This window comes from Pan troglodytes, chromosome 10 (assembly GCF_028858775.2).
Source record: "Pan troglodytes isolate AG18354 chromosome 10, NHGRI_mPanTro3-v2.0_pri, whole genome shotgun sequence".
Lineage (NCBI taxonomy): Eukaryota > Metazoa > Chordata > Mammalia > Primates > Hominidae > Pan > Pan troglodytes.
Window position 1 is genome coordinate 47,623,933 of NC_072408.2, and position 14,189 is coordinate 47,638,121.

The 14,189-nt window shown below is 37.0% G+C and overlaps 1 long non-coding RNA gene across 1 annotated transcript in view; it reads right to left on the bottom strand.

Moving 5' to 3' along the window:
- Positions 1-2,149: 2,149 nt before the first annotated feature.
- LOC134807566 (uncharacterized) overlaps positions 2,150-14,189 on the bottom strand; it is a 28,097-nt gene continuing 16,057 nt past the window's right edge. The window contains exons 2-3 of the long non-coding RNA XR_010148322.1: positions 9,510-9,644; positions 2,150-4,154 (exon numbers count right to left, since the gene is read on the bottom strand). This is a non-coding gene — a long non-coding RNA (uncharacterized LOC134807566). The remainder of the gene's footprint in view (positions 4,155-9,509; positions 9,645-14,189) is intronic.

The following is a 14,189-nucleotide window of genomic DNA, read 5'->3' on the forward strand; positions in this document are numbered from 1 at the left end:
AGAACTCATGGATATATAGAGGGGAACAACACATGCTGGGGCCTATTAGAGGATGGAGAGTGGAGGGTGGGAGGAAGGAGAGGATCAGGAAAAATAACTTATGGGTACTAGGCTTAATACCTGGGTGATGAAATAATCTGTACAAGAAACCCGCATGACACAAGTTTACCAGTGTCACAAACCCGCACAGGTACCCCTGATCTTAAAATGAAAGTTTAAAAAGTAAAAATAAATAAATAAATAAATAAATAAATAAATAAATAAAACTGTTGCCTATGTGATGTGGTAGATACATTAATTAGCTTGATTTAATCATTTTGCTAACATATCAAAACATCACATTGTTTTCTATAAATATATAACTATTGTCAATTAGATTTTCTTCAAATATTAATACCGGAGTGTTTCTTTCCTGGTTTTTTTTTTTTTTTTTTTTTTTACAGAAGGGGTCTTATTCTGTTGCCCAGGCTGGAGTGCAGTGGTGCAATCATAACTCACTGCAGCCTTGAACTCTCAGGCTCAAGTGATCCTCTCCCTTCAGCCTCTTGAGTAGCTGAGTCTGCAGGTATGTGCCACCATGCCCAGCTCCAATATGTTATTTTAATTGGTCTGGTATGCATCCTAGGGATGGGGATATTTAAAAGCTCTCCAAGTGACCACAATGTAAAGCCAAGGTTCAGAACTACTGCATTACATTCATTTCACTCAGTATATTTAATTTTGTTTCTATCTTTCATTCAACAAATTTTATTGATTCATATTAACCCAGAAAATTACCTACTTCTTTCTGGCTTTCAAAGTGATTGCCATAGAGTCTTGCAAAGTACTGTTGCATAATTATTTTTATTTTCTTTGTGGCTGTGATTATTTCACCTTTTAAAATTTGTGTATTTTTGCTCTCTTTCTACCACTTCATTTTTAATTATTAGATAGACAGTAGTTTGTCTATTTTATTGGCTTTTTTTTTTTTTTTTGAGACGGAGTTTCTCTCTTGTTGCCCAGGCTGGAGTGCAATGGCGCGATCTCGGCTCATCGCAACCTCTGCCTCCAGGGTTCAAGCTATTCTCCTGCCTCAGCCTCCTGAGTAGCTGGGATTACAGGTATGTGCCACCACACCCGGCTAATTTTGTGTTTTTAGGAGAGATGGGGTTTCTCCATGTTGGTCAGGCTGGTCTCAAACTCCCAACCTCAGGTGATCCACCCACCTTGGCCTCCCAAAGTGCTGGGATTACAGGTGTGAGCCACCGCGCCCGGAGTTTATTGGCTTTTTCCTAGGACCAATTCTTGAATTCATTTATTGATTCTATTCTATTTCTGGTTTGTTTTTTTAAATTTTTTTATTTCCACAGGTTTTGGGGGAACAGGCGGTACTTGGTTACATGAGTAAGTTCTTTAGTAGTGATTTGTGAGATTTTGATGCACTCATCACCTGAGCAGGATACACTGCACTTATTTGTAGTCTTTTATACCTCACCCCCGCCCACTCTTTCCTCTGAGTACCCTAAGTCTATTGTATCATTCTTATGCCTTTGCATCCTCATAGCTTAGCTCCCTTTTATGACTCACGGCATACAATGCGTGGTTTTCCATTCCTGAGTTACTTTACTTAGAATAATAGTTTCCAGTTCCATCCAGGTTGCTATGAATGCCATTAATTCAATCCTTTTTATGACTGAGTAGTATTCCATTTTATATATATACATATAAAGTGAGATATACATATGAGAGATATATATACGTATATATACACATATATACATATATACATATATACACATATACGTATATATACACATATACGTATATATATATACATATATATACGTATATATATGTATATATATCTCACAACTTCCTCATCCACTCATTGAATGAGGGACCTTTGGGCTGGTTCCATATTCTTGCAATTACGAATTGTGCTGCTATAAACATGTGTGTGCAAGTATCTTTTTTGTATAATGACTTCTTTTCTTCTGGGTATATACCCAATAGTGGGATTGCTGGATCAAATGGCAGTTCTACTATTAGTTCTTTAAGGAATCTCCATGCTGTTTTCCATAGGTTGTACTAGTTTACATTCCCACCAGCAGTGTAGAAGTGTTCCCTTTTCACAGCATCCATGCCAACATCTATTCTTTTTTGATTTTTTGATTATGGCTATTCTTGCAGGAGTAAGGTGGTATCACACTGTGGTTTTGATTTGCATTTTTCTGATCATTGGTGATGTTGAGCAGTTTTTCATATATTTTTTGGCCATTTGTATATCTTCTTTTAAGCCAACTTTTTTATGGGACTGTTTGATTTTTTCCTGCTAATTTGCTTGAGTTCTTTATAGATTCTGGATATTAGCCCTTTGTCAGATGTATTATTATGAAGATTTTCTCTCACTTTGTGGGTTGTATGTTTACTCTGCTGATTCTTCCTTTTGCTGTGCAAAAGCTCTTTAGTAAGTCTGAGCTATTCATCTTTGTTTTTGTTGCATTTGCTTTTGGGTTCTTGGTCATGAAGTATTTGCCTAAACCAATCTCTAGGAGTGTTTGTCCAATGTTATCTGCTAGAACTTTTATAGTTTCAGGTCTTAGATTTAAGTCCTTCATTCATCTTGAGTTGATTTTTGTATAAGGTGAGAGATGGGGATCCAATTTCATTCTCATACATGTGGCTAGCCAATTATCCCAGCACCATTTGTTGAAAAGAGTGTCCTTTCCCCATTTTATGTTTTTGTTTGCTTTGTCAACGATCAGTTAGCTGTATGTATTTGGGTTTATTTCTGGATTCTCTATTCTGTTCTATTGGTTGATGTGCCTATTTTCATACCAGTACCGTACTGTTTTGGTGACTATAGCCTTATAGTATAGTTTGAAATCAGTAATGTGATGCCTCCAGATTTGTTCTTTTTGCTTAGGCTTGCTTTGGCTATTTGGGCTCTTATTTGGTTCCATATGAATTTTAGGATTTTTTTTCTAGTTCTGTGAAGAATGATGATGATATTTTGATGGGAATTGCATTGAATTTGTAGGTTGCCTTTGGCAGAATGGTCATTTTCACAATAATTGATTTTACCCATCTGTGAGCATGAGATGTGTTTCCATTTGTTTGTGGTGTCTATGATTTCTTTCAGCAGTGTTTTGTAGTTTTCCTTGTAGAGGTCTTTCACCTCCTTGGTTAGGTATATTCCTAAGTTTGTTTGTTTTGTGGCTATTGTAAAAGGGGTTGAGTTCTTAATTTGATTCTCAGTTTGGTTGCTGCCGGTGTATAGCAGAGCTACTGATTTGTATACATTAATTTTGTATCTTAAAACTTTGCTGAATTTATTTATAAGTTCTAGGAGCTTTCTGGATGAGTTTTTAGGGTTTTCTAGGCATATGATCATATCATCAGCAAACAGCGACAGTTTGACTCTTTACCAATTTGGATGCCCTTTATTTCCTTCTCTTGTCTGATTGCTCTGGCTAGGACTTCCAGTACTATGTTGAATAGAAGTGGTGACAGTGGGCATCCTTGTCTTGTTCCAGTTCTCAGAGGGAATGCTTTCCACTTTTCCCCATTCAGTATTATGTTGGCTGTGAGTTTGTCATAGATGGCTTTTATTACATTGAGGTATGTCTCTGGTATGCCAATTTTGCTGAAGGTTTTAATCATAAAGGGACGCTGGATTTTGTCAAATGCTTCTTCTGCGTCTATTGAGATGATCATGTGATTTTTGTTTTTAATTCTGTTTATGTGGCATATCACATTTATTGACTTGTGTATGTTAAACCATCCCTGCATCCCTGGCATGCAACCCACTCGATCATGCTGGATTATCTTTTTGATATGCTGTTGGATTCAGTTAGCTACTATTTTGTTAAGAATTTTTGCATCTGTGTTCATCAGGGATATTGGTCTGTAGTTTTTTTTTGTCATGTCCTTTCCTGGTTTTGGTATTAGGGTGATAGTGGCTTCATAGAATGATTTAGGAAGGATTCCCTCTTTCTCTATCTTGTGGAATAGTGTCAATTGGATTGTTACCAATTCTTTGAATGTCTGATAGAATTTAGCCGTGAATACATCTGGTCCTGGACTTTTTTTTCCTTGGTAACTTTTGTATTACCATTTCAATCTTGCTGCTTGTTATTGTTCTGTTCAGGGTTTCTAATTCTTCTTGATTTAAGCTAGAAAGTCAACAAAGAAACAGTGGATTTAATCTATGCACTAGAACAAATGAACTTAACAGATATTTACAGAACATTCTACCCAATAGTCACAGAATATACATCCTATTCATGAGCACATGGAACTTTCTCCAAGACAGACCATATGATAGTCACAAAACAAGTCCCAATAAATTTAAGAAAACTGAAATTATATCAAGTACTCTCTCAGAACACAGTGGAAAAAATCGGAAATCAACTCCAAAGGAACCTTTGAAATCATGCAAATACATGGAAATTAAATAACCTGCTCCTGAATGATCATTGAGTCAACAATGAAATCCAAATGGAAATTTGAAAATTCTTTGAACTCAACGGTAATAGTGACACAACCTATCAAAACCTCTGGGATACAGCAAAGGCTGTGCTAAGAGGAAAGTTCATAGCCTTAAATGCCTACATCAAAAAGTCTGAAAAAGTACAAATAGACAATGTAAGGTCATACCTCAAGGAACTATAGAAACAAGAACAAATCAAACCCAAACCCAGCAGAAGAAAAGAAATAACAAAGATCAGAGCAGAACAAAGTGAAATTGAAACAAAAAAAATACAGAAGATAAATGAAACAAATAGCTGTTTCTTTGACAATATAAATAAAATTGATGGACCATTAGCAAAATTAACCAAGAAAAGAGAGAAGATCCAAATAAGCTCAATTAGAAACAAAATGGGAAATATTACAACCAACACCACAAAAATAAAAAACATTGTTCAAGACTACTATGAACACCTTTACATGCATAAACTAGAAAACCTAGAGGAGATAGATAAATTACTGAAAACATACAACCCTTTTTCTGTTTTCTTACTCAACAATTTCTGCTTTGATCTTTACAGATTTTCTGCTTCTGGTCTTCCCTTTGTTAATTTTGTTTATCTGCTTCTAATCTCTTTGGCAATTTCATTTTGTTTTGTTTCATTTAAGTTCATTTATCCTTATTCTTTTCGTTAAATAATAGAAGTATTTCAGGCTATTAAATTTTCCTCCAATAAATATCTGTGTACAGTATTCGTTAATATATAATACTTTTATCTGAATTTTTTAAGATCACTTACAATTGTTTTGAGTTCCTGCTTAATATAAGAGTTGTTTTTGGATGGCTTCTTAGTTTTTCAATTTTCAAGTAGGTAATGTCGGTTTTATTATTGTCACTTCTGAATTGGTTGAACAATCCTTCGAAAATATCTCCTTGGTAAAACTTAATTGAATATGTTTAACACTAGACACTTAAACAATAGGAAAAGTAACTGATCTATTGAGTTTTATAAACAGAAGAACTGGCACCAGATACCCTTCCATCCCAAGCAGATTGATCTCCTGGCTTGAACTTTCTTGGGAAGGGAATAGTTAGGACTCAATGCATCATCTAAAAGGATGGATGGTGTCCGTCAGGTACAGAATCCCAAGTGTGCAACCAGGAGTGAGGCTTTTTTCATTGCTTCCTTCCATGCTCTGTCAGAAGCAAGTTCACTGTAAGGTCATTATGGTAGGCAAGGGTCAGCAAATTTGTTCTATGAAAGGCCAGATAGTAAGTATTATAGATTTCGTGTGCTGGGTTACTGATATTGCATATGGGACATACTCATAATAAAAAATTGTTTATTGTTTATCTCAAACTCAAATTCAACTGGGTGACTTATATTTTTATTTGATAAATCTGGCCACCCTACTTATAAGCCATATGGTCTCTGTGGCAACTACTTAGCCCTGCTGTTGTAGTGGGAAACAACCATAGACAATACATGAATCAGTGGGTGTGGCTGCATTCCAGGTAAACTTCATAAAAATTGGCAGTGGGCTATATTCGGCCTGAGGGCCATGGTTTGTCCATCTCTGCGTTAAACCACTGTTTTTCAACATTTTATGTGCATCAGAATACCATGGAGGGTTTGTTAAAACACTGATTTCTGAGCCCCATCCCTGGAGTTCATGATTCCCTAGATTTGGGGTGAACCTCAACAGTTTGCATCTCTATCAAACTCCCAGGTGATGCTGCTCCTGGTGGTCTGTAGGCCACACTTTGAGTATCGTTGCATTCAAGGAAATGCCTTATTGCCTTTTTGTTGCTAGAACCCACTTAGAGTAACATAGGCTTTTTTATTATTATTTAAAGACCTCATCAATCTTACGAGACAAAAACTTCTAAATGATGAAATTTAAATAGTCTCATGTCCAGAACTTCCTAGCCAGCAAGGCTTCTCTAACACATATGGAAACTTTAGGCTAATTATAAAAAGTCACTCCCTCTCAGGGAAGAATTAGAAAAAAGGCACAGCTTTTTTTTCCTTCAACTTTTATTTTAAGTTGAGGGGTACATGTGCAGGATGTGCAGGCTTGTTACATAGGTAAAGATGTGCCATGGTAGTTTTCTGCACAGATCATCCCATCACCTAGGTATTTAAGCCAAGCAACCATTAGCTATTCTTCCTGATGCTCTCCCTCCCCCCAGTCCCCAATGGGCCCCAGTGTGTGTTGTTCCCCTCTGTGTGTCCATGTGTTCTCATCATTCAGCTCCCAATTATAAGTGAGAAGAGGCAGTGTTTGGTTTTCTGTTCCTGCATTAGTTTGCTGAGGATAACGGCTTCCAACTCCATCCATGTCCCTACAAAGGACGTGATCTTGCTCCTTTTTATGGCTGCATAGTATTCCATGGTGTACATGTACCACATTTTCTTTATCCAGTTTATCACTGATGGGCATTTAGGTTGATTACATGTCTTTGCTATGGTGAATAGTGCTGCAATGAACATACACAAAGGCACCACTTCTTCTGAACTCACACAGCCCCTCGCCAGGATACACAGCTTGGTCAGTTGAGTGCAGGCCAGATTTCAGCATCTATTCTTCCCTTCAGGAGCCTCTATGCAGTGCACAGACTGCATGACACAGCTGGTTGACCAGAAGAATGTTATCTACAATTTACTTAATCAAAATAACACATTCTAAATTTAAAATATTCCATATGAATTTATTTTGTTTTCTTGCAGTGAAAAGAAAAACATGAAAGAATATTCTTAAGGAAAATCCCATGCACAAGCTGATACCTGCTCTCCTTTCCTCATATCTCAAGGGGAGAAAATAAACAGAAGTTTAAGAAATGTTTAAGAAAATTTAAGAAATAAACAGAATTTTAATGTCTAGTTTTAGTGTAGTGAATATGGTCTGAACTGTTTTGGCTCTTTGGAATTCAGTTTTCTTTATAGTCTAATATGTCAACAGTAGTATTTTGTAAATGTTCCACGACCCTTCACAAGAAGGTATATTCCCTATTTGGAGATGATAGATTTTAAAATATTTCTACTGATAAACATATCCTTTTCTGTAGTAATGTCTATATGTCATGGATTCTCTATATTCTTACTTATCTTCCTGATATAAGAATGACTTGGGATGTAGGAGAATACCAATGAGGGAAGGGAGAGAGTTTCCATGTGTCATTTTGTATCCCGGCCACATAGCACAATACTGACAACATAACAGGCACTCCCCTATCAAATGAATGAGCTTTTTTGGCTGTAAAGTAGGTGGAGTGCAATTGGCCCCAGTGATCCATTCAAATAAAAATGGATTTCTATCCTCTTTCCTTTCTCCCAACTGGGCTTGTAGTATATTCCCTAATCTGGAGTCAGCTATAATTGGTGCATTTTAATTAGAAAAATCAGTCAATATTTTTCTCTGATGTTTCTTCTCTTTGGTTCCAGTCTTATTCATTGAGGTTACACAGACAAAGTAAATTCTCTCTTCTAAATGGAAAACCTGTAAACATCCATGTTTGGCTTTCAGCAAAAGAACGATAATAAAAATTAGAAAAATTTGTGAAACCCAAAATAACAATGAAACTACATATAATTTTGTGGAATATAACTAGGGCAGTAATTAGGGCAGAACTTTCTCTTAAAAGAAGTTAAAATTTTAAAAATTAGCAAACAACTTAATCACAGAATAAAATACATTATGCAAGGAAAGTGAAAGGAAGAAAAAATGCACATAATAGATGGATTGAACAAAATTCAAAGATTGATTAAACTAATAAAGGTCGAAGAAATTAATACTTTGACAGTTCTCTGGCATGATTTATGTTATAAAAAAACAGACTTAAATAAACAATATTAAAAATGAAAGGGGCACAGATGTTGCAGACTGAATTATAAGGGGGGCTTCTGCTTCTGATATTTATAGACAAGGTAATTTGGATCAACCATCTCAACAAAAACAACCAAAAGCTTGACACATTTTAAAATATCTACAATAAAGGCATTAAAGAACTAAAAATGCAGTGAAGAATTTTAGAGCCAAGATCCAGGAGCATTCACTATGTATTTAGCCACATTAGAAATAGCTGATATGGCCAGGCATGGTGGTTCACGCCTGTAATCCCAGCACTTTGGGTGGCCGAGGCTGGTGGATCACCTCAGGTCAGGAGTTTGAGACCAGACTGGCCAACATGGTGAAACCTGCCTCTACTAAAAATACAAAAATTAGCTAGGAGTGGTGGCGGACCCAGCTACTCGGGAGGCTGAGGCAGGAGAATCGCTTGAACCCGGGAGGCAGAGGTTGCAATGAGCCAAGATCATGCCATTGCACTCCTGCCTGGGTGACAGAGCGAGACTCTGTCTCAAAAAAAAAAAAGAAAGAAAGAAAGAAAGAGGGAGGAAGGGAGGGAGGGAGAGAGAGACAGAAAAAGAAAGAAAAAGAAAGAAAGAAAGAGAAAGAAAGACAGAAAGAAGCAAAGCAAAGCAATAGCTGATGTAGCTGAGGAAAGAACTGGTAAAGTGAGTGACTCATGCCTGTAATCCAGACACTTTGGGAGGCTGAGATGGGAGGATCGTTTGAGTCCAGGAGTTCAAGACCAGCCTAGGCAACATGGCAAAACCCTGTCTCTACAAAAAATACAAAAAATTATCGGGGCGTGGTGGTGCAAGCCTGTAGTCCCAGCTACTCAGGAGGCTGATGTGGGAGGATAGCTTGAGCTCAGGAGGTCAAGGCTACAGTAAGCCATGATCATGCCACTGCACTCCACCCTGGGCAACAAAGCAAGACCCTGTCTCAAAAAAAACAAAAAACAAAAAAAAAAAAAGAAAGAAAGAATTGGTAAAGATGAAGGTATGTCATAAAGAAGATGAAAGAAAGAATGGATAGAGCAAAAGCAATATTTGAAGAGAAAATAGCTTGGAATTAAAGAGGCCTTAAATATCTTCAAAATATTTTATTTATAAAAAGAAAGCCATAGCTTGACACATCACTAGAACTTCTGAAAATGAAAGGCAAAGAGAAAAACTTAAGAGGAGCCTGAAAAAAAAAAAAAGGCAGATTACCTTCAAAGGAACCACGATCAGGTTGGCAGTGTTTTTCTCAATGATGCAAGTCAAAATATAAAATTTTCTTGTTTAAGACTCCATTGTAGCAGACTAGAGAAGGGTTGTAAGTCACAGTGATATGCTCCTGCTGGCCTGGAAGAAAACAAACATCCATGCTGTGAACTGCCTGTGGGGGCCGTGTGGCCAGGAACTCTAGGAGCTGAGACCAATCCCCAGATGACAGCTAGTAAGTCATACGACTGCAAAAAAATGATTCTGCCAGCAACCAGTGAGCTTGGAAGAAGACCAATGCCTCAGATGAGAATGGCAGCCCCAGATGACTCCTTGATTTCCACCTAGTGAGACTGAGCAGAAGACTCAGCTAGTTCATACCCAGACTCCCAACCCACGGAAATGGTGAGATAATTTTCACTTGTAATAGTAAAGAAAAATTGTAAGATAAATTTTAAGATATTGTAAGATAAGATAAAGCAAAAAAATCATATGATAAATTTTACTATAAGCCACTAAATTTGTGGTAACGTTACACTGCAATAGAAAACTAATATATGTTTTAATTTTTTTTTTTTTTTTTTGAGACGGAGTTTCACTCTGTCGCCCAGGCTAGAGTGCTGTGGCGCGATCTCGGCTCACTGCAAACTCCACTTCCCGGGTTCACGCCATTCTCCTGCCTCAGCCTCCCGAGCAGCTGTGACTACAGGCGCCTGCCACCACAACCGGCTAATTTTTTGTATTTTTAGTAGAGACGGGATTTTACTGTGTTAGCCAGGATGGTCTCGATTCCCTGACCTCGTGATCTGCCCCCCTCGGCCTCCCAAAGTGCTGGGATTACAGGCGTGAGCCACCGCGCCCGGCTGTTTTAAATACTTTTAAGAAAATACTATGGAAAATTTTATGCCATTAAATCTGATAATGTAGATAAATGAAAAGTTATTAGAAAAATATAATTTTCCAAGTTGAAGAAGAAATAGAAAAACATAAACACACATATAAGCATGAGATTAAATGAATAGTTTAAAAATATTTCTATAAATAAAAAGCCAGACATAGATTTTAAGGCAGATACTATCAAACAATTAAGGAAAAAAATGCTAACTTTGACTATACTAGAACAAAAGGAAGTACCTCAACCTTTTTAGTGATGTAAATATAACTTTGAAACTAAAATTTGCCCCCTGCAAAAAAGATAATTTCACTCTTGGACATAGCTGCAAAACTCCTAAGCAAAATTTTAGCAAATTGTATATTACAATATATTTAAAAGATTATACCTTATATCATGACCAAAGTAAAGTTTATCCCAGTAATTCAAAGTTGATTTTTTATTTTTATTTTTAAATTAAATTTAATTTTTTTAGAGACAGGGTCTCTCTTTGTCACCCAGGCTGGAGTGCAATGGTGCAATCAGCCTCAACCTCCTGGGCTCAAGTGGTCCTTCTGCCTCAGTCTCCTGAGTAGCTAGGACTACAGGCATGAATCACCATGCCTGGCTAATTTAAAAAAAATTTTTTTTAGAGATGGGGTCTCGCTATATTGCACAGGCTGGTCTCGAATTCCTGTCCTCAAGTGATCCTTCCACCTCAGCCTCCCAAAGTGCTGGGATTACAGGCATGAGCCACTGTGCCAGCCTTGAAGTTGATTTAACATTAAAAAATGAATTAATGTAAATTACCACAGGAACAGAAAATGAAAAATCACATAATCATCTTAAGAGATGCAGGAATGCCATCTATTTTATTGAAAATTCATGTCTGTTTGTAATTTTTTGAAAAAAATCTCAGCAGACCAGGAATAGAAAAGAACTTCCTTAAGCTATTAAAGTGATTATAAACCAAAACCGCATAGCAAACATCATCTTTAATAGTGAAACATTAAAAGCATTATCTGTAAGATCATGTCTACTTTGTTATTAATAAAGGTGATATTTTGACCTCTATCTGCAGACTCATTGTCTTATTTCTCAGTTGATTCAGAACCATATGGGAGAGTAATATTGTTTACTGTATCCCCCTCGAGGTCCCATACAATTATTTTAAGTGATATTATTATATGTGTGGAAATAAAATTGCAAACAAAGAAAACAATAGAGTTTTGGTTATAATTAAAATATACTCAGTCATAATAATGTCTGGCAGGTCCTGGAAGGAAAGAATGCTGGTGATACACATATTTTGCATTCTCAAAGTACAGTGCGGGTGAATTAAGGGACAGAAATCTGCATTCCATGACCACAGCAGCACAATGTACAAAGTATGCCATTGTAGACTAGACTGGTGGGAAAATGTCTTATTATAATGTAATGCTGTGATTCTTGTCATATTTACCTAAGAGGGGCAGGATAGTATTGAATACATTCAACAGCAACAATGTTTCTGTTGTTCTCTTAGCATGCTGTAAACACAGGAAATAAAATATAATACATATTTTATGGTTTATTATATGGAATCTGTTTTAGGAATGGGGTTAGTGCACTTACATTGTAAATGAACTCATCAATCTTGTTTAAATCATGTAGGGTCTTCTGTTAGAAAGCTTCAGCCTATGTGAGGCTTAACTATCTTCTTGTAGTCTGCTTTAAATAAAATGGGCCTCTCATAATTTCAAAACTTACACCACTTAAAACCTGGTTTATCTAATGCATACATAAATCTCTTACTTTTTCGATTAAATTAAATGCATCATTTCACGATGCAGAAAAACATCATTTTTTCTGGGTGAATAAACTTTATAGTAGAAAAATTTAATGTGGTGTTCACGGATCCCCAGGGAATCAACAGATATGTTTCAGAGTGTCCACGCATCTCTGAAATGTTGTAGGAAAAGTTGTGAGCAATAGAGCATTTTTCTTGGTGAGTCCACAATTTATCAGCTTCCCTAAGGCTGCTGGAACCCATGAAGGGTTAAAAATTTCTGTTTTGAAGTCACAAAGTTCCCACAAATTTATTTGGTCTGAAAATTATTCTTTTATCTTGCTGAATTGTTTGTTTCCTCAAGTGTCTCCAATGGAGAGTGATTGAGAGAGAGTTGAGCAGCCATCCACCACCAGTAGCCTCTAATAGAGCTTCAGTAAAGTACTGGTGGATCCCAACAGTAATAAGATAATAAAATAGGAAAATACGCACAAATAATTTTTAAAAATAGGTACAAGAGAAAATATCTGCTAATGACTGACAGATTCAAAGAATCTTGTTCATGGAAAAAGACATTTTTGTAACAACAACCAAAAAAAAGGCCAATCTAAGTGAGATCAAGAATTAAGTCTAGAAAGTCTTCCATTTAGGTACAAACTTGAAATTATACCTAAACTTTGAGGAATGCCTTAAGAGGCAGAGAGTAGCCATAAAAAATGTTCATTTGGTAATTGAATTGTTTGTGGATATGTGATTATTGTGGTATAAAAGAGAGACTCAGTGAGGAGAAGCAGTTTCCCTTTAATCTTTATTAAGGAAGATAAACAACAGCGATTCCTGTCCCTGAATTTGACAATGAGTGGACTGATTGGAGGTACCAAATTCCATAATGGCCAATACGTAATCATTTTGAAATTGAATATATATAATAAAAGATTTAAATTAGGGCTTATTTGAAAATCGAATGGAGATTTTCTTTGCTACTCAAGGCAGAGAACTAGAGCCAGCACTTAGGATTTACAAGACTTGTCTTCCCTCCTCCCACTCTGAAAATTCCCTGGTCAAGTAAGATTAAATCAACAGGCAGTCTATAGGAAGAAGGAAAACCATCCACCCTCCTGATTCTAGCCCAGAGAGCACATAGTTTGCCCTAAAGTGGTAAATCAATTTCTCTTTGTTAACTAAAAATAAGAGAATGCGTATGTTTTCATTAAATGGGAAAACTAATAAAATTTAGAAATCAGACTAATAAAAGCAAAGAAAGGACGTTTATTCATTCAAAAATACAGATAAGATGACCAGCTTTAGGAATCAATGAGGAATGAGCCCTGGAAGTAGGCCTGCTAAAATACAAGCTCAACCAGGATCTTCCAGAGTTCCTTATTAGTGAGACCAGGGTTACCCAGAACCAGATAGGTAAGGGGTGAATGCACAAGTTGCAGTGTCATTTGTAAGACTCAGCTGCCTATTTGTGCAAGGAGAGAACCAAGGAATTGCATCTGGTTGGGTAGGTGTTTTGCATCAGGAATGCTAGAAAGAGATGAAACTACACTGAGACCCTTCACCAGGAGCAAAAACAGAGAAATCAAAAAAGAACAGCCCACAGCAAAAGTCCCTGTAAGATCAGAGCGCTTTGGCCAGGCGTGGTGGCTCATGCCTGTAATCCCAGCACTTTGGGAGGCCAAGGCGGGCGGATCACGAGGTCAGGAGTTCAAGCCCAGCCTGGCCAAGATGGTGAAACCCCATCTCTACTAAAAATACAAAAAATTAGCTGGGGATGGTGGTGGGTGCCTGTAATCCAAGCTTCTGGGGAGGCTGAAACAGAGAATTGCTTGAACCTAGGAGGCAGAGGTTGCAGTGAGCTGAGATCGCGCCACTGCACTCCAGCCTGGGTGACGGAACAAGACTCTGTCTCAAAAAATAAAATAAAGTAAAATAAAATAAAATGAAAAAAAAAAAAAAACTCAGAGCCCTTGTCCGCCAGACCTCTCTGACCTAGCACCAGCCCCATCATTAGAAACATAAGGTCAGGCCCTTACTCTATACT